A 24,516-nucleotide genomic window follows, 5' to 3' on the forward strand; every position below is an offset into this window, starting at 1 on the left:
ATTTTTTCTGATTATAGAAGTAACAGATGTACACTGCAACTGATTTGAGGGATACCACATGATCCTGTCACCAAGAAAGAACAACTGTTTTAACCCTGAAAATCGTGTTAAACGTTCTTCTTATTTTTAGGAATACATAGGAGTATTTTTATCCTCTTAATGTTATTAAAAGCTGTGAACTCTAATCTGAAGTAGTTATTAATCCTTTAGGGGAATAATTATGATGCCTCCCATATGTACTCTAGGGGTGAGAGGGTGAGATGTTTACAGGTAACCCAAGATTGGCGTTGTTAGAAAAAGAATCTTGGAGTTGTAATGTACTATATTTATAGCATTTCTAATATTAATGTTGCCCTTGCCTTCCTAATAAACCATATTTGGTAATGGAATATTATACTTTTAATACACAATTATACTGAGTCATATTAAAGATAGTTGCAGCAATAGTCACAAATGATATTGGCCCACACATTACAGTCTCCATTTGTGATACCTTTGTCATGGCTAGGTTATTTCAAAGATTATTTTAATATTTTGGAAGTAATAATACTAGGCAATACATATCAAGAAGTCTTTTACTATGTTTCAAGCACTGTGTTAAGAGCTTGCCACTCTGCATTGACTTCAATGCTTACAATAATCTTATAAATTCAATTGTTATAACCATTTCAAAGATTGAGAAGTACCTCAGCAGACTAGAATTCAACTCTGACAAGATTTCTGGATTGTTTTATTGTGTTTGGAACATACCATGAGTTCAGCTAGTAGTGTGTTTCGAGGCTTGTCTATATAAGAGCAAGTCTTAACAATCATGAAAAAGTCATTAAAATACCATTACCCCAATGCCCAGTATCTGGGGAAGGATAGGGAATGAGCTTACACTCCTTTAGATGCTGGGCAACAGAACTCAATTTCTCACCTGTGGGTAGAGGGGAAAAAAGGGAATCACTGGTATTCAAAATGTCTCAGCAAAAGGAGAGACTGAGGATGAGGCATACATTGATCAGCCGGTCTTCTTTGTTAGAAACTCTCGCTCTCTACAGTCCAGTCAACAAACAGGAGTCAAAATGATATTTTTAAAATATGAGTCCAATAGATCATGCTCGCCTAAGCTGAAAACTTCCTCATCTCACAATAAAATGCACAACTATCCTGTGGCTTACAGGCAGCTATGTCATCTGCTTACCTTTCTAATTTCACACGATAATATCTCTCACTCACACCAGAGACTCCAGGCACACAGTTCTCATTCTGCTTCAATGGGCCAAGTGAGTTCCTGCCTCAAGGTCTTTGCTCTTGCTGTCCCCTCCACCAGGAGCATTCTTTCCCAGCTTTTCACAAAGCTGCTTCTCCCCATACAGGGCTTGAATCAAATATTACCTACTCAGAGAGCCTCTTCTGATCATGCCATTAAGTCCCCTCCCGGTCTCCCTGGTATATCTATTCTCTCTCTCTTTCTCTCTCTCTCTCTCTCTCTCTCTCTCTCTCTCTCTCTCCCCCTCCCTCCCTCCCCACATGCAGGCACTCACTGATATTCTCATCACATCAACATGCTTTATATTCTCCATAACCCTTGTCACTATCTCCAATTATCTTATTTATCCATTTATGTACTCATCTACTCTGAATTATCCTGTTTACAGATATATCTTCAGTAAATATGTACCTGGCACATAGTATGAGCTTAATAAATATTTGTTGAACGAATAAATAGCTTTCTGAAATGTATAACAGTTTCAGAGATCTGATGTGAAACTTGATAAAAGGGGATAATAAATACAACCCCTAACTATAATAAAATTCCTAAATGTAAGCCATGAAATTAATACTGGGAAGAGGGGAACAGGAGGTACAGGGGAGGTGGTGTGGAAAATTTCTGCAGGACAGCCAACTAGATAAAGCAAGCAAGGTCAGACTGTGCTCTTGCTCTTTCTTCCAAATATTTCTTTGCCTCTAGGGGCTGGTCAAAGTCAAGAATGGTGAACTTAGGAAAAGAGATCTGTTATTTTAATCTGAAGAAGCAGAAACGGAAGGTCAAATAATTTGACCAAAAAAATTGATACGGGTCAATCAGATTAAAACATGTGTTTTATGTTTTAAGATGTATTTGGTCACCAATAAGATCTGATTCTCTTCTTTCACTGGCAAGAGTAGAGAATGGTAAGAATAGTAGAAATCAAATAAAGAACCCTCCTATGGAGAACTAAGCTTCCATCCTCATCCATATCATGTCTTCCAGATTGGTTTCCTCTGGCTTAGTTTAAACCCCTTGGAGTTGAATTTAAATTGGTATCTGAGTCCAAGAATGACTACTCTAGAGCTGGGTTGCTGCTTGAGGTGGCTTGGCTGTTAGAAGGCCCATCTCTGCCCACTTTTAAATAATGCTTGAAACAGTTCCTTTTTCAGACATAATTTCTTTTTTAATCACTTTCAGATCCTGCAAGGGAACTTTAGAAAGAGACATCTTTAGCTTGACTTTGATGTTTTTGTTTTTGGCTAACTGCAAATTAGCAGACACTTTAATTGTTGATGTTTGTTATTATGGTTGTGTTTGGTGGTCTGTGCGGTTGCTTGGCAGAGTGAGAATGAATGCTCTGTGAATAAAACTCGGGTCGTTCAATGGATTTGAGGAGTGGGTCCCCCAGCAACAGTGTGGGTGCTATTCATATCTTCAGCTCAGTTTCAACCATACTTTGTCCTGGAAAACCCAAAACATATTTGGCCCTGGGCACTTTTTCCCTTGATTTTTAATCTTGAGAGCAATTTAAAGGAAATTTAATCCATATGTTTCTGATTCATTTGAATCGCAAAAACGTTGGGTTTGAGAGTTATTTGATGTCCAAATGCCTTTTGAGACGTTTTAATAAACTTTCCAAGTCTTATTGCTTTAAAAACACATACTCACGTTTTGCCAAGGGTGAATGAATTCAGGCTCCAAAAGATTTGGATTGAATTTGAAATTCTGAACTCGTACATTATGACCATGTTACGATAAAGTCTGTGTCTACTCAATACCCAAGCAGCCCAATAGAAAGGCAAACTACTAGGTTGTCATCCAGATGTTGCATAACTTCTAATGCATGGCGAAACATCAACGAAACATCCGGATGGTTTACTGACTTTTCCCCTCTTTGTTCAGATGTTTGCTGTTACAGCATTAAGGACGTGGGCAGCAGCTGTCAATCCTGGCACACTATGAAAAGTTTGTTTTAAAAGAGTCTCTATATACATATGAGGATCACAATGTTCACGGGATGGGGTGGGGGTAAGGAATGAACGTGCTTTTCTTTTTAAAATTGGGCTGAGTAAGTGACAAGACTCGGAGGGCTGAGAAAACAGACTATCCAAACATGTTTGAGCATTCCTCAAGGGGAGTGGGGGAAACAGATGAATGGTTTAGTCACATGTTTGCTACATTTTTCTAACTGAAAGGAATAAGTGGGTAAAAGGCAAAACCAATAAGAAGAAAGGTATTTGTGATCCTTTCTCTTAATAGATAAAAGATCTAGAAGTGCCATATTCAAAATAAAGGCAATTTCAGGTCTTTCATGAGATAAAGAAGTAAAATTAACAACAATTAACTTCTGCATAGGCATTTCAGGAGATAAGGATAAATAATAATAATTCAAGTAATGATATTAATAACTAATCTTAAACAGATCTTTGATAGTCTACATATTATTTAATTACAATAATAATTACTAATACCTAATTTATGTGACCATTTTTTATAAGACACACACTGTTCTAAGAGTTCTTTAGATATTTACATTTAATCATCTCAACAATCTATGATGTGGGTATTATTATTTCCTTAAGCAGGACCTTTGATTTAGTGGTTATGGAAAACAAACAAAAAGCTGTACTCTCAACTAATGCAGATAGATCAATGGTCCTCAACCAGGGAAGATCTTGTATTCAAGGGAATATTTAGTAATGTATGGAGACATTTTGATTGTCACAGCTGGAGTTAGGGAGGAAAGCTACTAGCATCTAATGAGTAAAGGCCAGGGATGCTGCTAAACACTCTACAATGCCCAAGATCAACCCCCACACACACCCCCCCAAAAAAAGAATTAACCAACCCCAAGTGTCATTAGTGCTGAGGTTGATGACATACTCCAAGATAGACAAAAGAACTGCAAAAGCTTTGACACTCAAGTTTTAGGCTCTTTGTCACTGACTTCAAGCAGATTGGAATGGCAAAGCTTTTCAACACCTGGAACACCGCATGTTAGATAAAGTAAAACTGCACTTAAGCAATGGTTTCAAACTTGAGTACACATAAGAACCAACTAAAGCAATGGTTAAAACAAGAATTGTTGGACCCCACCCCCAGAACACCTGATTCAGAAAGTCTGGGATGGGACCTGATATTTGTATTTCTAATGGGTGCCCAGATGATGTTGATGCTGCTGATGCATGGACCACACTTTAAGAACCACTGCCTTAGATCATAAAGGCTGGTATATAATCCTGAACCCCAGGAAAGAATGTGCCAAACCACTACAGCTGCCCCCAACAAGCAGTTCTGCCCTGGCAAACCTAAAGCATGAAGAAGCACAGAAGAATATGTGTTATTTGCAAGCACTTCACTCTGCCCTAAAAAGGAGAAGAAATAGGCTGAGCTATGAATACCTAGGTCCTGTTCCCAAATTTATCAATAAGAAAGGCTGTCTGTCTCCCATGAGGAGGAGAGGAGCTTGTTAAAAGGTACTGAAAGGGAAGAGAACAGACCAGTTAGATCCACCGCATGGAATGAGACTTCAGTACTGGGTAAAACCTGGTGCCCGCAAACAAGGCGACTCTCTCTTTAGTAATTAAAAAGGTCCTTCCTGACCACATGACTTGAAGTAGGTCCTCTCATCCTCCCTAAGCTAATCTCCAGCAACTCACATAGTTTAATCTTCTTTAAAGTATTTCCTGTTATCTGAAATTATTTGATGTTTTAATGTCTGCTCCCTTCCATCCCACATAGAATGTAATATTCGTGAAGATATGGACTTCATATCTCTTACTGTGGTATCCCCAGCACCTAGAAGAGTATCTGGCACAGAATAGGCACTCTAGAGGTATTAATTTATTGAAGGAATGATGGCAAAAACTTGTGGTTTCTTCTTCTTTTTTTTTTTTTTTAATTTGAGATGGAGACTCGCTCTGTCACCCAGGCTGGAGTTTCCTACACCATTTTCTTCCTAGCCCCACCAGCTAGGTGCGATCTTGGCTCACTGCAACCTCCACCTTCCGGATTCAAGGTATTCTTGCCTCAGTCTCCCAAGTAGGTGGAACTACAGGCGCGTGCCACCACACTAATTTTTTGTAGAGATAGGGTTTCACCGTGTCAGCCAGGATGGTCTCAAACTCCTGACCTCGTGATTCGCCCCCTCGGCCTCCTAAACTGCTGGGATTACAGGTGTGGGGATTTCTTCTTTTATCACAAGAAAGTTTTTCCCTCCCCATGCTCCATCTCTTTCTCTCTCTCCTGATGACTTGTGTCCTCTCTTCACCTCCCTCTTACCCCCATGGTCCTTTCCATCCCTTTTCTCCCCATAGGATCCTCACAGGCTGAGACCCATGTGCTTCTCTGAGTGGTCAGAAAACTATAAACGCTAAGTACCCAGGAAGCCCAGGGTGACCTTGGAAATTTCTTTGAAGCCCCCATGGCACATTTCCCGAGAACATCATAAAATCAGCCTGGGAAAAAAAAAAAAAAGCCTACACAGTAGCCCAGAGCACTCAGAAGTTACAACAATCACAGCAACAACAACCACAACAATAATATCAAAACCAACAACAATAGCAGCTGACAGTTACGGGTCCTTACATCTCATCTGGTCCCCACAAGAACCCACTGGGTTAACTACAATTATTTTCCTTACTATTCAGAGAAAGAAACTGAGGCTCAGACAGGTTTGGGAGCTCTCCCAAAAATAACCCACGGGTGCATGGAAAAGTTGGGTTTTGAATTCAGGCTTCTGCTTCCAATGTCTGTGATTTTAGCCAAAACAGCAGATCAATAAATAGTTGCTGATTGATTGACTGATTGATTCAAGAAGAATTTCAGGTTGAGGGTTGTCACCATCTGTCCTCATCTGTTATTAGGTTGCCATGTGAAATGAAGATTATTTGTCTTTCTGGAGCCAGTTCTTGTCATTGATCTCTCAGTAAAACTCCTGTCTAACCCATCATATTAATGTTATTTTTGCTACTAAAAGTTTGCAAGTAACAGATAAATACTTGATTCCAATTACACCACTGAAAAAGAGGCCATCTCCATAGAAGACTATGAATTCCACAGCTTTCAGATGCCTAAATGAAATTTCCAATGTAAGAAAAAAAGACAACTAAATTCAGCCCTGCAGACATCTTTGTCCATGTAGCTTCCCAGGGAACCAGAAAGCAATAGGACCATGTGAGTTGGAAAGTTAACTTTGTTCCTGGTCATTTGATTTCGATTTTCCAGGAGATCTATAACCTGATGGCCTAGGTTACTGGATTATGGCACAGAGGAATTGGCAAGATTGACCTTCAGATAAGAGCAAGAGGGAAGCCCAATGTAGTATGGACCCCAATCTTGTCTTTATTGGATACTTGGTCTGACATGATTTGAATGGAGAAGGTAGTCTGTGTTAAACATATAAAGAGCATAAATTTTGGAAGAACCAACAACCTAACCCCTCCTTGTCCTATCCACTTCCTGGTCGTCTCTTCTCCATAGATCTTCCCTGACCTATGGCTATTCTCCCTCTTCCACGGGTTCTCACTGTAGTATTTGCCCACTTGCTTCCTTTCTTTCATTCATAGCAATCTTTCCTACACCATTTTCTTCCTAGCCCCACAAGCTAGAAAGATCTTGTTAGATAGAGTTTCTGTAACTGGTTTGGTAAAATATTGGTTACAGAGCCTGAATATTCTTAAAGATTATGCTGTCGCTATTCTGTTTTGTTTCCTCACCACTGTTCTACCACCTGCTCCTGGATGATCTCATCCATTCTTAATATTTTAACATTCACTGAGTTCCTGAGAATGTCCAGATCCCAGTCTCCAGATCTCCGTGGTGAGCTGCAGAGGCCTAAAACAAGCCAACTGGTGCCTCAAATGCACTGCACGTGCACCATCATGTCACATTCTGCCAACCTCCCCTCTCATGCTGCTCCTCCTCCTTTGTTCTCAAAATCAGCCAATGAAACCAATATTTATCTAGTCAATCTAGTCATTTGAGCCAAAATCTGGGAATCACCCTCATTTTCCCTTTCACTGAATCTCAGCTTCAATCAGTCACCTCACCCTGCTGGCTTTTGCACAACACCCCTCAACCTCCCTCCTCTCCTCCATCCTTATCATCATTACCTCAGAGGAGACCATCCCTAGACCACTACATTTCTCTCCAAACTGGACTGCTCTTTCCTCCTCAAATCTATCCTCAAAATGGTTATCAGAGCATTTAACTTAAAATAATCCTTACCTTGATATTTGACTGTCTAAAAACTTTCAATGATTTATTTTTTCTAACACAAATTACAAGCTTCTTAACATGTTGCACAATGATGTCTATAATCACAAAGCTTCTAACTCCATGACCTCTTGCTGAAGGTTCTACCAGTTCTCATGTTCCAGCAATACTGAACTTCCCAGTTTTCTGGATACTTTATAGTATTCATACATCAGTGTCTTTGTTTATGCTCATTTCTTAACCAGGAACATACTTCTCTTTTTTCCTTTGATTGCCCTCATAACTCTCAGGATTCAGATTTCGAATCAACTCTTTCTAGAAGCTTCTTTAGGTGCTTTCCCACCAGTTGAGTTAAATGACCCTCTTTTGGTTTCTTGTTATAGTCTATGCTTTTCTAAATCCCAGAATTTACCACATGGTATAGTAATTTACTGTCTATTTATTATTTCCATAATACAATGAACTTCTACAAAGAAAGGAATGTGGATTTATTTATAGATTCCCAAGCCTGGCACAATTGCCTCATGGTCAAGAGCATAAATTTTGGAACCAGAAAAACAAGGATTTGAAACCTGGTTTTGCTGCTAACTAACTGCTTTGATGATGGACTTTGCATCTTCATCTTTAGCCTTCTGATTCCCCATCTTCAAAGTAGAGAATATGAACAGTACTTAGCTTAGTGTGTTATTATAAGGATTCAATGAGAAATGCATGTGATATAATTTTCACAGTCCCTGGCACATGGTAAATATCAGCTATTAAATATTTAATAAATGATTCATATGATTGTGATAAACATTTTGAACTAAACTTTGGATGGGTCTATTTAAAGGAGTAATGTCTTTCATGAGAGACAAATTTTGCACACCCACTGGAAACCCCAGTCATGTCCTAATGGGCAACCATGAGTCCGTGTGCACACTGAGCCTCTTATCCTCCTGGGAGAAATGATACAAAGAATTAGGCATCATTCAGGTCTCTGATCCAATGTGGTCTCTGCAAACAGGCCTCCCTGACTCCCCCATCTAAAATTGCAACCCTTGGAATTTGCACTCTTTCCTCAGTTTTGTTTTTTCTTCATTTACTTATCACCATCTGAAATTAGATACTATCCTTAATTACTAACTTGTAATTGTCTACCTCCCCAGCAAGAATGTCCATAAAAGCAAAGGCTCTGTCTCGTTCTTGGTGTTTCCTCATAATCCACAAAAAAAATAGTGTCTGGTACACTGCAGGGACTCAGTAATATTTTTGAGTAGATGAATACATCAATATTTGTTCAACTTTTTAGTTTCAGGACTGTTTACATCTTTTAAAAAGTATTGAATACTCCAAGAAGCTTGCATTTATGTGAGTTATAGCTATTGATATGTACCATATTAAAAATTAGAACTGATAAAAGCTTTAAACCCAAGAATATTCATTTACACATCCCTTTCACCACTAGAACAATGACTTCATGACATGTGAGCTAACCTTTGGAAACTCCACTACGTGCTTGTGAAAGTAAGAACAGGAAAATTAACACACTAATCTCCTCAAGAAATTAGTTTTGACTGCACAGACTCCTGAAGGGGTCTGGGCCACACTTGGAGAACTGATAGAATACGTAAGCAGCCTAGAAAAGGATAAAACTTGATCAACTTGATCAAAACAGTTCTGGGGATCCTCCGGTCATTGCCTGCAGGAAGAGCTACTTTTGAATTGAGCACCCAGAGACTGCAGCTCTGAGCAATGTTCAAGATTGCCACAGCATAACAAATGAAGATTTGTTTTGAGGCAGGATATGAAGGAATCCGTACATCAGTGTAGCAAGAAGAGCCAGGCCAACCAAGGCAGGTTTAACATGTGCATGATGGAAGATTAGCAGACACAGGTAGTGTCTTCAGTGAGAGGACAACGTGGGGTCAGGGAGGGGAAGCAGGGATGGGGATGGGAGAAGGAAGCTGAAGCTGGAGAAATTCAGTGACCACCAAGGGGAGCACCTGAGGTAACCACCATATCCTCAGGAAAACAGAGCGGCCATAGATAGGGGAAAGGGTCCCTGGTGATCACAATGGGGTAGGCTAGGAACCAAACCACTTACCCACTGCATTTTGTATTGCTACTGGACATTTCGGAAAGGTGGCTGCTCAGTCTTTCTCTCTACATTTCCTATTGGGGTGACTCAAAACAACTGAACTGGCCAAAGTTTGAAATCCAGAGGCAAACCTGAGCATATCTAGGATGTGAGGTTCTGTGGAGGAGACAGTGGACTAGGGAGAGAGGGCAGAACTGGGGTTAAGGAGGACAGAGCACAAACCCACCAGAATAAGAGCCGCAGTGTCATTACCACATGTATGGATGCAGAGGCATCCACACCTGTGAGAAGGCAAAGACACCTCCATCCTTTTTAAAGAGACTCAGTAGCTTAAGACAGGGGACCAGGCTGACAAATGGGAACAGATGGCTCCTGTTGAGGCCAAAAAATTGGGATAAGCAGGGAAAAAAAAAAAAACAACCACCGAAAAACAAAAACAACAACAACAAAAAACTTTGATAGAAAAGTAACATTCCCTCTCAAAGAGATGTGATTGAGGCAAGAAACAGGCTTTCTGGAAGAAAATTGTTTCCAAAATTTAAAAATTTAATAGAAAATTTGAAAAAGTGAAGAGTCACTCCTGAGAGTTAGTGATGGAAAGACCAATTAGAAGAAACATCTTACAAATCAGTACAAACATAAATGCATAAGAATTTAAGTTTTAAAAGGAGATTCAAGGGTGAGCTGATAAGGGACTTAAAGAATGAATTCAGGAGACTTAAGTAATTACTAGGAGAGCCAAAAGAAGAAAGGAAAATGAATGGGAGAAAAGTAATAATCAAATAGTAGAAGAAAACTGTGAATTAGAGCACAGGCTGGTTTGGTCTTCAGATTGAAAGGGTTCACTGAGCCCCAGGCAGAACTAATGAAAAAAGACATATACCCTCGGTATCTTGTGAAATTTCCAAGCTTCAAAGATAAAGAGAGATCCTTACAAGTTTTCAGAAAGAAAACAAGATTTTTAAACGATTTTTACCCATAGCCCTCAGGCTGGACTAGCTTGGGAGAGCAAATGTTAATCATTTAACTAGCTGTAACCAGAGTTGGCAGAGAACATGGCTAAAGTATCAGACAAATAAAATTTAGGAAAGCAAAAGAAGCAGAAGGCTGCAGAGGAACAGGCCTTTGCAGCAGAGTCCACCTACTCTTATAAAAGAGCAAGCACTAGGATCATTGGGCAGCTTTTCTAAGATAGTGTGTGCCCTTGGGGTCATGACTTCCCATGTGGGGATCATTGCTTGACAAGCCACAGTTACTTATGGGAGCATTTTCACGCATGCATATTTTTATTCATTTATTCATTCCACTTGTATTCATTGAGTAACTACTATGTCCCAGGCAACAGGGAATAGACTCTGGGGATGGAACTGTGAACAAGACAGACCAGGTCCCTGCCTTTATGGAGTTTATATTCTAGTAGAAGAGACAAATAAGCAAATAAATACATTAGCAGACAAGAACATTAAAGGTTGACATCAATATCAATAGTATCTAGGAAGTAAACAGTGATGTTAAATAACAAACACAGGGCTATTGATATAGAACAAGAAAGCCAGAGAAGGGGCAGCATTAGCAGAGTCTAAAGGACAGGAATAAATCAAGGAAGGGAAGAGCAAAGGTCAAAGTTCTCCAAGCAAGAAAGAACAGCAAGAGAAAACAAGGAAGGTTTTAGAGCATGTAAGAACATAAAGAAGACGCTTGTGGTTAGACAGCAAGGAGTAGGGTGGATGAAGATGAAGACAGTGGGCAGTGACAAGATGCCCTAGTGAGCAGGAGGGAGTCAAGATCTAGGCCACAGAGGGTCAGCAACTTGTGGGCCTGGATCTTGATGGCCGGCAAAGAGTGTCTGTCCTCCTCCAGGCTCCATCCTGAATCAGGTCCAGGACTCGGGGTGGGAAACTGGAGTGGGAGCGGAGGCTGCCTGTGGTGGCTGTCACACCTGGTGGGCTGAGGAAGCTGTCATTACAGAGCATTAGCATAAGAAAGGGAGGCTCCCTGTGTTTGGGCTTGTCACCCTGCAGTGACAGAGTGCACAAATGTGGGCAGGCATGGGGAACAGAGGCCATCAGCATCTGCATTGACAATGTTGGGTACCACAGCTGTCACTGCTGGGGCTGGCCCGCCCCCCACTACCCACGCTGCCATTAGAAACTGCAGCTACTCGCCCACTGCTTTTATTTCTACACAATGTGTCAATTGTTACTTGGCAGGTCTTTGCTGAGAGACAGGGGCGGGGCACACCTGCTCACTGGGGCAGAAGAGTATGCAGGCATCCCCCTCTCTCCTTCCCAGGATCTGGAGGTTTCTCCACCTGCTCCCCAGGGGGCTCAGCCCTGTGTGCCATGAGCTTAGATCCACAAGGAGAAAGTTCCTTGACCTCAGCTCCCACTTCCTGGTTTACCTACTGAGACTAAAACACAGAGGCAAATAAATACAAATTAAATGGGACCAAAGATGATTCAAGAAATGAGTTTGTTTATAAAAGAAACGTTAAATGACTCAAAAAATCAGGTTGTGTTTTGTTCGTTTATGTCAAGGTTTCCCTTTGCGTCTAGCAAAAAAAGAAGAATACTGTTATAAGGAAGAAATTGGACAATGATGTCTCACACTATATGAATCTGGAAAAGGATAGAACAGAAATGAATATAGATGGAGAGAGCCAATATATACTGAGAATTGACTACAACCAACAATAGCAACAGTAGCAAACAGACTACAAGTTGAGCATCCCAAATCCAATAATCTGAAATCCAAAATGCTCCTAACTCCAAAGCTTTTTGAAAGCCCACATGATACTCAAAGGAAGTGCTCATTGGAGCATAAGTATTAATATCATGCAGATATTCCAAAACCTGACAAAAATATGAAATATGAAACTCTTCTGGTCCCAAGCATTTCAGATAAAAGTTATTCAACCCCCACTGGAGGTCACAGTGAGTGAGTTGCAGAGCAAAGCCATCAACCTAAGTTGTCTGATTCCAAAGCTTTGCTTCCCATTGAATCCTTAGGATGACCCAGAGAGCTAGGAGTTAAGGATTAAGAAATGGATCAAGTGAGATTAAGCAGCTAGTGCTAGGATTCAAACCACACCATTCTCTTTCACTTTTCCTGGCAACCTCTTGATACTTCATTTTGTAACCGCTGCTTAAGGGCCTGGCTTCCTCTGTGGCCAGCTTCCCATTTGGATCTTTGATTTTGCTTATGTGTGCTTCTTCCAGTGGTTTGACAATAAGCAGATGTCAGCCTCAGGATGCAAGGTGCAAGTGCAGACAAGAACTGGAACTCCAGTTTAAACCACCACACATTCATCGATTCTATAAGCCACCCCACTTTTTCTGAGGCTCACACTCATTTCGTTTGCAAGACAAAAGCATTGAGGCATAGAGAGGGGACACACAATTTTGTGCTTGCAAAATTCACAGAGTAGCAGAACTGGAAGCCTCCCTTTGGGATCACACAATGCAATCCCCTCATTTTACAGCTGAGGAAACAGGACCCCGAGGTTAAGTAACTGCTCCAAGGTCACACAACCCATTAACAGTAGAACCCAGATGGGAATCCCCAGACCCCAGCTTTGGGCCTGAGGAAGCAAGCCAGCTGAGTGGAAAAACAGATGCATATGGTTGTGTGTGTGCCTCTGGGATCTGGGTCTGGGTGGCATCCATGGAAACCACCCTTTAAGGCACTGCCTCAAGCTTGTCTCATGGCTTCTGGCTGCAATACCCTGCCCAGTGCTGGCTCATAAAGGGCATTCATTGGGGAGCTACCGCTGTTCAGGTATCCACCGAAGCTCACAGATGTGGGGACTGACTGTAGCGGGCAAAGTCCCAGAAGGTAGCCTTTGGAGTTCCAATTCCTGGAAACTTTAGAGTTCTCAGCAGACCTCCAATAGCCAACAGCCACTCACATTTATTGAAAGTTTGACAATCCAACATATTATGATTTTCCCTTAAGGAGAGGAGGAATGTATGAGCAAATACATTTGTAAAATTAGGTTTAATCAAAGTGGGTTTCTCTTTCTTTATGGTAATTGTAAGACTTCTCAGAGCCTCTAATATATGATTACCATTTTTATTCCTCAGAAAGGAAGGGGGTATGCAGTATCCCCCTAAGTTTTCTGTCCATGGGTCTCCTTTATTTTCTTCCAAAATCTGTTGAAGGCTGTTCTGAGGACCACTTTGAATGGATCTTGAACTATACCAAGAGGGTAGACGTAAGAGCAGACTGGAATTCAGGGGCCTTGTTAGGGGCCCAGTCTCAACCCAGACATACTGGCACTCAGGTTTATATAAAACCAAAACACAAATAACAAAACAATGAATGTGACATTCAGTCTGCTACATTCTGAAGTTCCTGTGGATCTCTTAGATTTGGATGAGCCCTTAAATACTTGGAACTTTTTCTACTTGAGTCTTTGGGCTGGTGACCACAACTGGCTAGAGAATTCTAGGGAAAACAGAAGTAGTTTTGGGTACTTTGCTGCAGCCACTGGTTTCTAAGACAAGAGAATCTACACACCATATCCATAGGACTTGGGGCTACTAATGCTTTGCCTCCTGTAGGAAAGATGGAGACAGAGCAGAGCTCACTGCAAAGGCAGCCCTCCCCCCAAAAAAACCACTCTTCCCCTTTTCATTTCCTTTCCTTCTGATTGGGTGGATTCTGTTGCTATCAAGGTAGGGTTGAAAACAAAATTACAGACTCTGACTAAGGTCACTGCACGAGTCCGGAATTGCAAGAGTTAAATGCCATGTGCCCTCAAGCTAATGTGTAGAGAATAACACTGATCACACTTTACATAAATATGCACAGTTCTCTAGTTGTGCTAATAACACTTATTGGCATGAAGCTACTCAGTGTAGAGATACAAGGAAGTAAGCCCACATTCTGAGTCCCATCCTACCCCCAGCAAAAGCATGATTTATTTAAGGAAGAGGTCTCTTAGTAAACACCAACATGCTATTATTTAAACCTTTTGCTTACAGCCTCCTAAGTCCCACAATCGTAGTACTTCTAAGGACAGGTTTGACAAAAGAATCAAAACATCTGGCCAGGCACGATGGTTCACACCTGTAATCCCAGCCAGGCATGGTGGCACATGGCTGTAATCCCAGCTACTCAGGAAGCTGAGGCAGGAGAATTGCTTAAACTGGGGAGGTGGCGGTTGCAGTGAGCCAAGATCTCACTACTCCACTCCAGCCTGGGTGAGAGAGCGAGACTCCATCTCAAAAAAAAAAAAAAAAAAAAAAAAAAGAATCAAGAAATCAACACAAACAAGATGGAGGACAACCACATTGCCCATAAAGAGAAGCAGTTTGGGGAAAAAACAGGGGTAGTAGGATAATAAATTCAGCCTTTCATTGTAGCTTTCTATGAATTTAGTTTCTTTTTCTTACCAACCTGGAAGCTCTGGAGGGCAAGGACTGTCTTACTCATTGTGATATTCCCACTGTGCCTGAATAGTGTCTTGCACATGCAAGGCACTCAATAAATATTTGTTTAATGATGGAACTGAGATCCAAATGAAGACAATCCAAGCAGTGAGTTCTGTTGCACCCAGTGATTAACTCAGCAGTAAGAAGGAGAATGGAATGAGTGCAAAGTATATATCCAATTCACTGGCTCCTAATAAATGGAGTTACCTGGGTACATTGGTATATAGTAAAAGATCCTTAGTTGTTCAGAGCATACAGCTGGAAGAACAAGGCAAATACTCACATTTGTTCACCAAGGGACTTATTCTCCAGTCAGATCCTGCTTTTCCCAACACAGTTTAGAAATAGGCACTGAAGACCCTTCTTTAGAAGGCTCTGCTCCGGTCTAGTCCTGATTAGGTTAAAGTGCAAAAATCATCCACTCCTCAACACTGATTCTCATCAGTGAATGGATTCTGGAAGTAAACTTGTAATATATAAGCTTGGTGAAGAGCTACTCTTGTGAGCTGGACATTCTCTCTTTTCCCCTCTAAATCCATTATTTGCTCTTCTTTGCCCTGCTCTGTGCTCTAGGATGTCGACCATTATGGGCTACACCAATGGGATTTTTTTTCTCTCTGACTTTCAGTAGGAGTTGGTCAATGGAGGTCACCAACAGATGAAGGGAGGGTAGGAGAGGAGCGAGGTTGTGATATTTATTCCACCAAGTCCTCTCTGCTGGCCCACTGTTTAGCAGTGGCTGTGTTCCTCTACAGAAAGTAACAATTGCCATCTCTTGACCCTCCTACAGCTACAACTATGTCTCTGATTTCCATTAATAACCCCTTTGCATTTTCAGCCTAGGGATCACAATGACTCCGACCTATTGCTATCCTCTAGCTGCTTTACCATCATTTTAAGTATCCCCTATCCCTGTTGACGTTCCTATAAATAGTTCTTTAAACTCTCCCTTACTACCCCCATCTGAGTATTCTATCCATTTCAAATAAGGACACAGACTATACACAGAAGGGCCACAGAATAGTAGCCTTTATTTCTCATTCATCATATATACACAGTCTACATAACTGAGACTATTTTTAGTTATTTAATTTTTCTACTGGAAATAGAATTGTATTATAAACACTAACTTCATCCCCTTCACCCACCAAACTTGTGCCATCTATCTTCTCATTTTGTCATGCAGTCTTAGCATGTGAGGTCTCCATTGCTGATTTCCTGAGACCATGATGCTGTGCTTGGCTGACCTCAACCATCACCCAATACTTAAACTTCTCCTGCAGTGCTTTTCCCACAGGGTTCAAGTTCTTTAGAATTGACATCTTTACACTATTGATCTTACTCTCCATGAACATGTGTCTCTCTCCTGAATTTTCTTCTATGACCTTTAGTAAAGCATTATCATTTTTCCCTAAAGTATTGTACATTGTATTCCTAAGCCACGTATAGTTTTGCTAATATTACAAATATGCATTTTTATACATTTTCTAATTGTTCATGATGTATATAAACTTTTTTAACACTCTGATTTTGTATACAGCAATATTACTAATCTCTCTTACTAGTTGTAATGATAAGTAGATTATCTTGTTTCTATATGAGCAATCATACTGCTTAAAAATAATGACCTTTTGTCTTTTTCTTTTCAATTTTCATATCTGTGATTACTTTACATACTGTTATTGTGTTGAAGTTTCCAATATAGTTTTGGACAAAAGCGACAATGATAGACATCCATACCTCATTCTTAACCTTAAAAAATGCTTCTATGTCTATTCAATTAATTATAATCCTTGCTGTCACTTTTCAGAAGATATTCTTTATCAAGTTAAGAAATTATTTTCCATGTTAATCTACAGGGGTTTTATCTTAACACAAAGGAAAATGTCAATCACTTTATCAAATTCCATTTCTACATTTATTTTTATTATAAAATGTTTTTCTCCTTTTTAAAGTGTTAATATGGTAAATTACATCAAGAGACATTCTCAAATTAAACATCTTTCTATATCTGGAATGTAATCTTACTTGGCCATTTTTGTCACCTTAATGTGCTCATCACATTCACAGGTGATACAAAATTTGAAGCAGCAGTAAACATGGTGATAACTAGCATTAATCTCCAAGTATCTTCATCATTGTACTTTTAGTACTAGGCACATAAATGGGTGCTTGATACATAGTTGAAAGAATGAATGAATGAATGAATGAATGAATGAACAAATAAATTGAAATTGAGATGAATCATTCATCTCAATTTTATTGTTTTAGAGATTATGTATTCTTCCAACTCATTAAAAATGGAGAATGGATCATCTCTAGTACAATAAAATAAGCCTTTCATTACTGCACCTAAGTCCATAAAGCCAGCTATGAAGTTTCAGGATGGGAAAACATGGCTAAAGAAAAATATGACTGAAGTAGCCGAGGAATCTAAGTTGACAGTAAGCTCACTGTAGGACAGCCACATGATGAGGAAGCTGAACAATAAATTCAACCTTGCTGCATTTATAGCGTCTACAGCTATGTGGCCATCTCCGTCTTTGATATGAGTATCTTGTGTTGACCAGAAAGTCCTAGAGTGTTCTATTCACATTTCACATGAGGTGTTGCTAACACCCAGAATGAGTTTGGGGTAGATGAAGGAAACCATGACAAAGGAAAATAACAGAAGGAATCATTGCTGTTTTACAGGGAGTTCATAAGACTTAGGATAAGAATATTTTTTTGGTAGCTTTATTGAGATAATTAGCACCATCAAACAGAAGAGGAATTAGATACTGCTATAGAATTCCAAAAGGTCAATAAGAATACTTAACAGGGAAATTGGATTTGTTTAATATAATGAAAACCTCTTAGATAAGTGAAGTGCTTGATAATTAACTAAATTACCTTACAAGGTACGAGTTCTGCTATATTAGGTGTGCACTATTCACAGATGGACTGCGATTTATCCAGGATGTTATAGAGAAAAGGCACTTCCAGCATAGACTCTGAGAATAACTGCTCATGACCTACAAATTCCAAAGTTATATGATCTACAAATAGCAGTTAGTGCCATGAATCTACATATCACATGCGATGCAAACAAATGAAAAGTTCTTATAAGCATGGACTTAGTGTAATGTCCCAACCACAGCTTGTTGGATATTTAACATATTTGGTGGCAAAAAATACTGCATCTGATCCAAAAATATCAACTGCCTGCATTGTTGTAACATTGGAAATTTTACTCCAAACTATTTTCTAGTGCAGAAGCTAAAGACTTTCAGCTTGAGGGATATATTCAGCCCACAGAAATTCTGTTTGCCCTTTACTCTGTGTGTGTGTGTGTGTGTGCGCGCGCGCGCGCGCGCGTGCACTTAAAAATCAGGAAATTACATGTAGAAATCCTGAATTGCAACTTCTCTTGAAAAATTAGGTGATTTGGCAACACTGGGTTTGTATTCTCATACATCAAGAATAAGTTCATGCCAATAACCATAGTTCCATCTAGACAAGGCATCCATGGTCCAGGTGAGCAGTCTCCACCATATTCTGTGTCTTACACCTGTACCACACCATTCAATGTCCCTTCTCACCAGAAAGAATATGAATTTGCAACCTGAAAGACGTATAGCAAATAATTAAAACAAAATGATAGGTGTTTTAAAGGATTTACAAATTGACATGGGAACACATAGATTTACCATCTAACCTTACCTAGAGGAGTTCAGGAAATCAACCCAAAAGTAGTAACATGAAAATGAAGAACGAGAAGAATTTGATCAGGCCCAGAATGAATAAATGGTATTAAGATATAACAGGCAGAACACACTCACAGAGGCATAAAAGATATGTTTGAGCATTGGTTCAAAGCTCAGTAGGCCTGAAGCACAGGGTTCATGGCAGAAGATGGGGCAAATGAACTAAATAGACAAAAGATTGTGAAGAATCCTGGGCACAAAGTTTAGGAGTTTGTATTTTTATCCTTGGTGTGAAAAAGAGTCATTCAAGGACCTGAAGCATGAGAATGACATTGTCAGATGGTTTTCTAAAATACCACTGTGGGATTTCCCTCTCCAGCCGTGACACAGTAATCAGTGCCAGACTTGACCTATTGTGATAAGTAAGCATGAAACTGAGGCACAGCTGAAGAAGTTGTTTCCAGGCATTGGTCTCTAGGCAGGGGAAACACAGGAAGAGAACTCTAAATCCATCTCTGATCCTTGTCTATGAAAAATTTCCTAACCATGGCACATGTAGGTAGCAAGCTCTAGCAGAGCAGGATGGTCCTACTGAATGGGAGAGGCAGCCATTGAAATTCAGAAAGAGGCAGCCATTGAAATTAACTGTACCAGTTAGACTGTGCGGGGCATGGTAATAGAATGAAGGAACTCTGGAAGTCTGAGTGGGAGTGTCCTGTGGGTCCTTGGCTAGGAGTTCAGCTGAAAAAGTACAGAGCAAGGCTCCATGGGACCTAGCAGAAAGTAGCTGCCAATGGGTTGAGATTGACAGAAATGCTAGAGTTCACCCAGTGCTTACAATGGTATTTCACTCTAGCCAGAGTACAGAGCCCTCACTGATACCCTAGATATTTACCTGATACCCCAGAAAGACCACAAGTCCATGGCCTGGTTTTGCATGGCCCACAAGCTAAGAATGGAGTTTACATTTTTAAAGAATCATAAAATAAAATGAGTAAGAATATGTGGCAGATACCATATGTAGCCCACAGAGCCTAAAATATTTACTCTCTGGTTCTTTACAGAAGCTTGCCAACTCTTACTCTAGAGTAAGGGCTATTCTGGACCCACTTAATAAAGCTGAAAACCAAGACTCAGGAAGATCGAGGAGAGCCACCAGTCCATTAACTTCCTGCCAGAACAAAAGTCGACCCTCTTTAAGGGAAGACAACATGATCCAACTTCTATTGAATCATCCACAATATTCAGCATATAATAAAAAATTACTAGACAAGTGAAGAAGCAGGAAAGCTGGACATTACTGGACAATAATAAATACAAAAAGACCTCATTTAAGGTGCTAACATTAGCAGAAAAAGATCCGTAAATATATTCAATAATTTAAAGGAAACCGAGGAAACAGATGGGGAACCTCAGAGAAAGAAAAAATGAAAACTATAAAAGAGAATGAAATAGAGATCCAAAAGCAGAAAATTCATCTGAAATGAAAAAAATAACTTGGACTCAGCAGCAAATCGGAGATTACAGAAAAAAAGGCTCAGTAAACTTGAAGATAAATTCTGAGAAATTATCCAATTTAAAGAAAGAGGATAAAAAAGGATTGAAAAGTGCATCAGAGTGGCAACAACAGACACTAGGGACTAGAAGAGTGAGAGGGGTAAGGGTTGAGAAATTATTGGGTATCCTCAGTACCTAAGCGATGGCATCATTTGTATCCCACACCTCAACATTATGCAATATACCCATGTAACAAACCTACATATGTACCCCTTGGATCTAAAATGAAAGTTGAAATTATTTTTTTAAATGAAAAACATATCAGAGTTTCAGTGACCTATGGGACAATATGAAAATAGTCCAACATATGTGTAATTGGATTTCAAGAGGGACAAGAAAGAGAAAAAGCAGCACAAAATATATTTAAAGAAATAATGGACTTTTTAAACAAAGAACACTCTAATGGATGCAAAGGGGATAGTCTAGGCAGAAAAGATCAAAAATTATGCCTAAAAGTAAGCCATGATAATGAGAACAAAAAGAAAATGGGTTTAAGAGATAAACTTGGCGTGGTGGCTCATGCCTATAATCCCAGCACTTTGGGAGGCCGAGGCAGGTGGATCACTTGAGATCAGGAGCTCAAGACCAGCCTGGCCAACATGATGAAACCTTGTCTCTACTGAAAATACAAAAATTCAAAAATTAGCTGGGCATGGTGGCCTGCACCTGTAGTCCCAGCTACTTGGGAGGCTGAGGTGGGAGAATCACTTGAACCTGGGAGGTGGAGGTTGCAGTGAGTGAAGATCCAAGATCGCACCACTCACTGCACTCCACCCTGGGACACAGGGTGAGACTCTGTCTCAAAAAAAGGAAAAAAAAAAAAAAAAAAAAAGAAGAGATAAACTTCCCATTAAGTCAATTAGATGTTTTACTTTTATATAAAACAAGCTATGAAAAAAAATCCAGAGGAAAGAGAATTAGCCTAACCATAAAAATGCCTTTAAAATTCCTTTAAAAATGTATATATACCATATATACAATGTGTATTACAGATAAATGTGAACTATTACATATATACATGTATGTACATATGCACGTGTGCGCGCACACACACACACAGAGCAGGAAACAAGGAATATGCAACACAACAGGAAAAAAAACATTAACTACAGTCAATCCCAATCCCATCAGAAACAGAAGCTTTATAAGTCTTCAGCAACTAATCAATGTGCTAATATAAATTTGCTTTTGACAGCTAAGAGCAGCTCTATTAAAAAGCCTACTATTAGATACTTATTTTGCATTTCTCATAAGCCTAAGTCCTACAGCCAGAAATACTTTGGCTCTGGCTGAAGGAGCTGGAAAGGGAGTAAAGAAGGAACTTCATTTTACCCTCTGATCAGTACACACCTGAACTTTGAGAACAACCACACAGGTCAGAGAATTTCTAATTCAAATTGCCTATATTTCCCTAGAGACACTCATGACCACACCCAGAGAGGACTTGAATTCCTGAACTCTTTAAGCAGTGACATGATTTTTCAATAATTGTTATTGCACTACTACTTTTTTAAAAACAATAAATTTGGAAAAGGAATATCTCTTAAAATTCCTGAAATCTGATGAATCAGTTTTATTTCTCTTCCTTTTAAGTTCTGTATAAGCCGTTATAAAGTCAACATCGTTTTAACTATCAAATATGAGTATAGATTTAGGTTATTTTTTCCATTAAGCATATAACCTAGTTTTTATTTTTTATTTTGCTATTGTTTACAAAACACCTTTTATAGTTGTGATATCATTACTATGAACTAAATCAGAAGTTGGCAAACTTTTTCTTAAGGAGCTATTTGATAGATGTTTTAGGTTTTGCAGGTCATGCTGTCTCTGTAACAACTACCCAACTCTGTTATTGTAGCATAAAAGCAACCATAGACAATTAGTATCAAATGGGTACAGCTGTGTTTCAATAAAGCTTTATTTATAAGAGAAGTAGCAGGACAAAAGCTTTAGTTTGCAAATACCTATTCCAAATGTGTCCTCTCTTCTAGACGTTGAACTATCTGCTTTATATGTATATTTTATTAGTTATTTACAATAACTTTGTGAAGCAGGGATAATTACAAAAGGAAATATGCTTAACAAATTTATAACTTACCCAGGTACATACAGGAGTCAGAATTTTAGCCCAGGTCTGATTCTGTGCTCTGCTGTGGTTTGAATGTGTCTCTTCCAAAATTCAGGTGTACCTAATGTGATTCTGTTAACAGGTGGGGCTTGTAGGAGGTAACTGGCCACGAGGGCTCCTCCCTAGTGAATGGGATTAGATGCCCCTTACGAAAGGGCTTGATTGAAGGAGTTTATCCTGCTTGCCCTTCTGCATTTTGCCATGTGAGGACATAATGTTTCTCCCCTCTGAAGGATGCAGCAATAAGGTGCCATCTTGGAAGCAGAGAGCAGCCCTCACCAGACAATGAAATCTGCTAGTGCCTTGATCATGAACTTCCCAGCCTCCAGAACTGTGGTAAAATAAATTTCTGTTCTTTATAAATTACTCAGTCTGTAGTATCCTGTTATAGAAGCACAAATGGAGTAAGGCATGCTCTTAAGATTGTTTGCTAATACATCATTAAATGAATACACCACACTTGACATAAGCATTCAACTTCTGTACATTTAAGATACAGCTTACCTTCTGCTATTATTAATAATCTGCAATAAATTTCTTGGGGCATGAAGCTGTGTTTTCTACTTTAAGACTGTTTTCTGGCTGGGTGCAGTGGCTCACACCCGTAATCCCAGTACTTTGGGAGGCCGAAGCACGTGGATCATGAGATCAGGAGATGGAGACCATCTGGCTAACATGGTGAAACCCCGTCTCTACTAAAAAAAATACAAAAAAAATTAGCCGGCATGGTGGTGGGCACCTGTAGTTCCAGCTACTCGGGAGGCTGAGGCAGGAGAATAGCGTGAACCCAGGAGGTGGAGCTTGCAGTGAGCCGAGACCGTGCTACTGCACTCCAGCCTGGGCGACAAAGCAAGACTCTGTCTCAAAAAAAAGATTGTTTTCTTAGGATAAATTCTCAACAGTAGGATTTCTGAGATAAAGAGCTCTGACCTAAAGATGAGAATATTCAGATAATAATCTGATATCACAATCTTTGTGAGTGTTCTGTTTCCATTTTCAAGTATTACCTGTTTGTGACATATAGCTATGCATTTCTTTGTGTCTATGTTTATAGTTCTGTTTTCTCCCTACTATATACTTGTGTATTGATATGGTTTGCCTCTGTGTCCCCACCCAAATCTCATACTGAATTTTAGCTCCCATAATTCCCACATGTTGTGGGAGGGACCAAGTGGAAGATAATTGAATCATAGTGGGGTGATTTCCCCCATGCTGTTCTCTGGGTGGTAAATAAGTCTCAGGAGATCTGATGGTTTTATAGGGGGAAACCCCCTTTGCTTGGTTGTCGCATTCTATTCTCTCGTCTGCTGCCATGTAAGATGTGACTTTTGCCTTCTGCCATGATTGTGAGCCCTCGCCAGCCACGTGGACCTGTGAGTCCATTAAACCTCTTTTTCTGTATAAATTATCCAGTCTCAGGTATGCCTTTATCAGCTGCATGAGAACAGACCAATACACCTATAAAGCATAATAATGTATTTCTTTCTATCTGGATCTGTAGTGAAGGTAGCTTTGGGAATTGTAGAGCAGATAAGTCTTGAACCATCATGAACTGAAATGCTAATCCATACTGGGATCACATAAAATTAATAGGCTGAAAAAAGATCCACAGAGGGTTATATAACAGTAGATTAGCAACATGGGAACTGTGAGTAAAAGATAAGTTTATTTTTTTTTAATTTTACACACTTCTGTAATGTTTGAAATATCAACATTAGTCTATACTCTTTTCTCAATTGTTGAAAGTAAGCAAGCTCAAATGTTGTATTTTCCATTTCAACTTAAGAGCTCATGTTCTCACATAATATCCTTCAATGATGGCACTTGTCTTTTTGGTCAGAGAGGCTTCATGTACAGTATATTTAAAATAAATACATATATGATCTGCCAAGCCCCAAGTGATTGATCAAATCCACCTTCCATTCCCTCTGTCAAATATCTTCAGAAACATGCCCAAAACATTCATGTGTTCTATGCCACTCCTAGCCCACTATACTAGTCCATTCTCATACTACTATAAAGACATACCTGAGACTGGGTAATTTATAAAGAAAAGAGTTTTAATTGACTCACCATTCTGCATGGCTGGAGAGGCCTCAGGAAACTTACAATTATGGTGGAAGGTGAAGGAGAAGCAAGGCACGTCTTACGTGGCGGTAGGTGAGAGAGCACGAAGG

This window comes from Mandrillus leucophaeus, unplaced genomic scaffold (genome assembly GCF_000951045.1).
Source record: "Mandrillus leucophaeus isolate KB7577 unplaced genomic scaffold, Mleu.le_1.0 Scaffold150, whole genome shotgun sequence".
Classification (NCBI taxonomy): Eukaryota; Metazoa; Chordata; class Mammalia; order Primates; family Cercopithecidae; genus Mandrillus; species Mandrillus leucophaeus.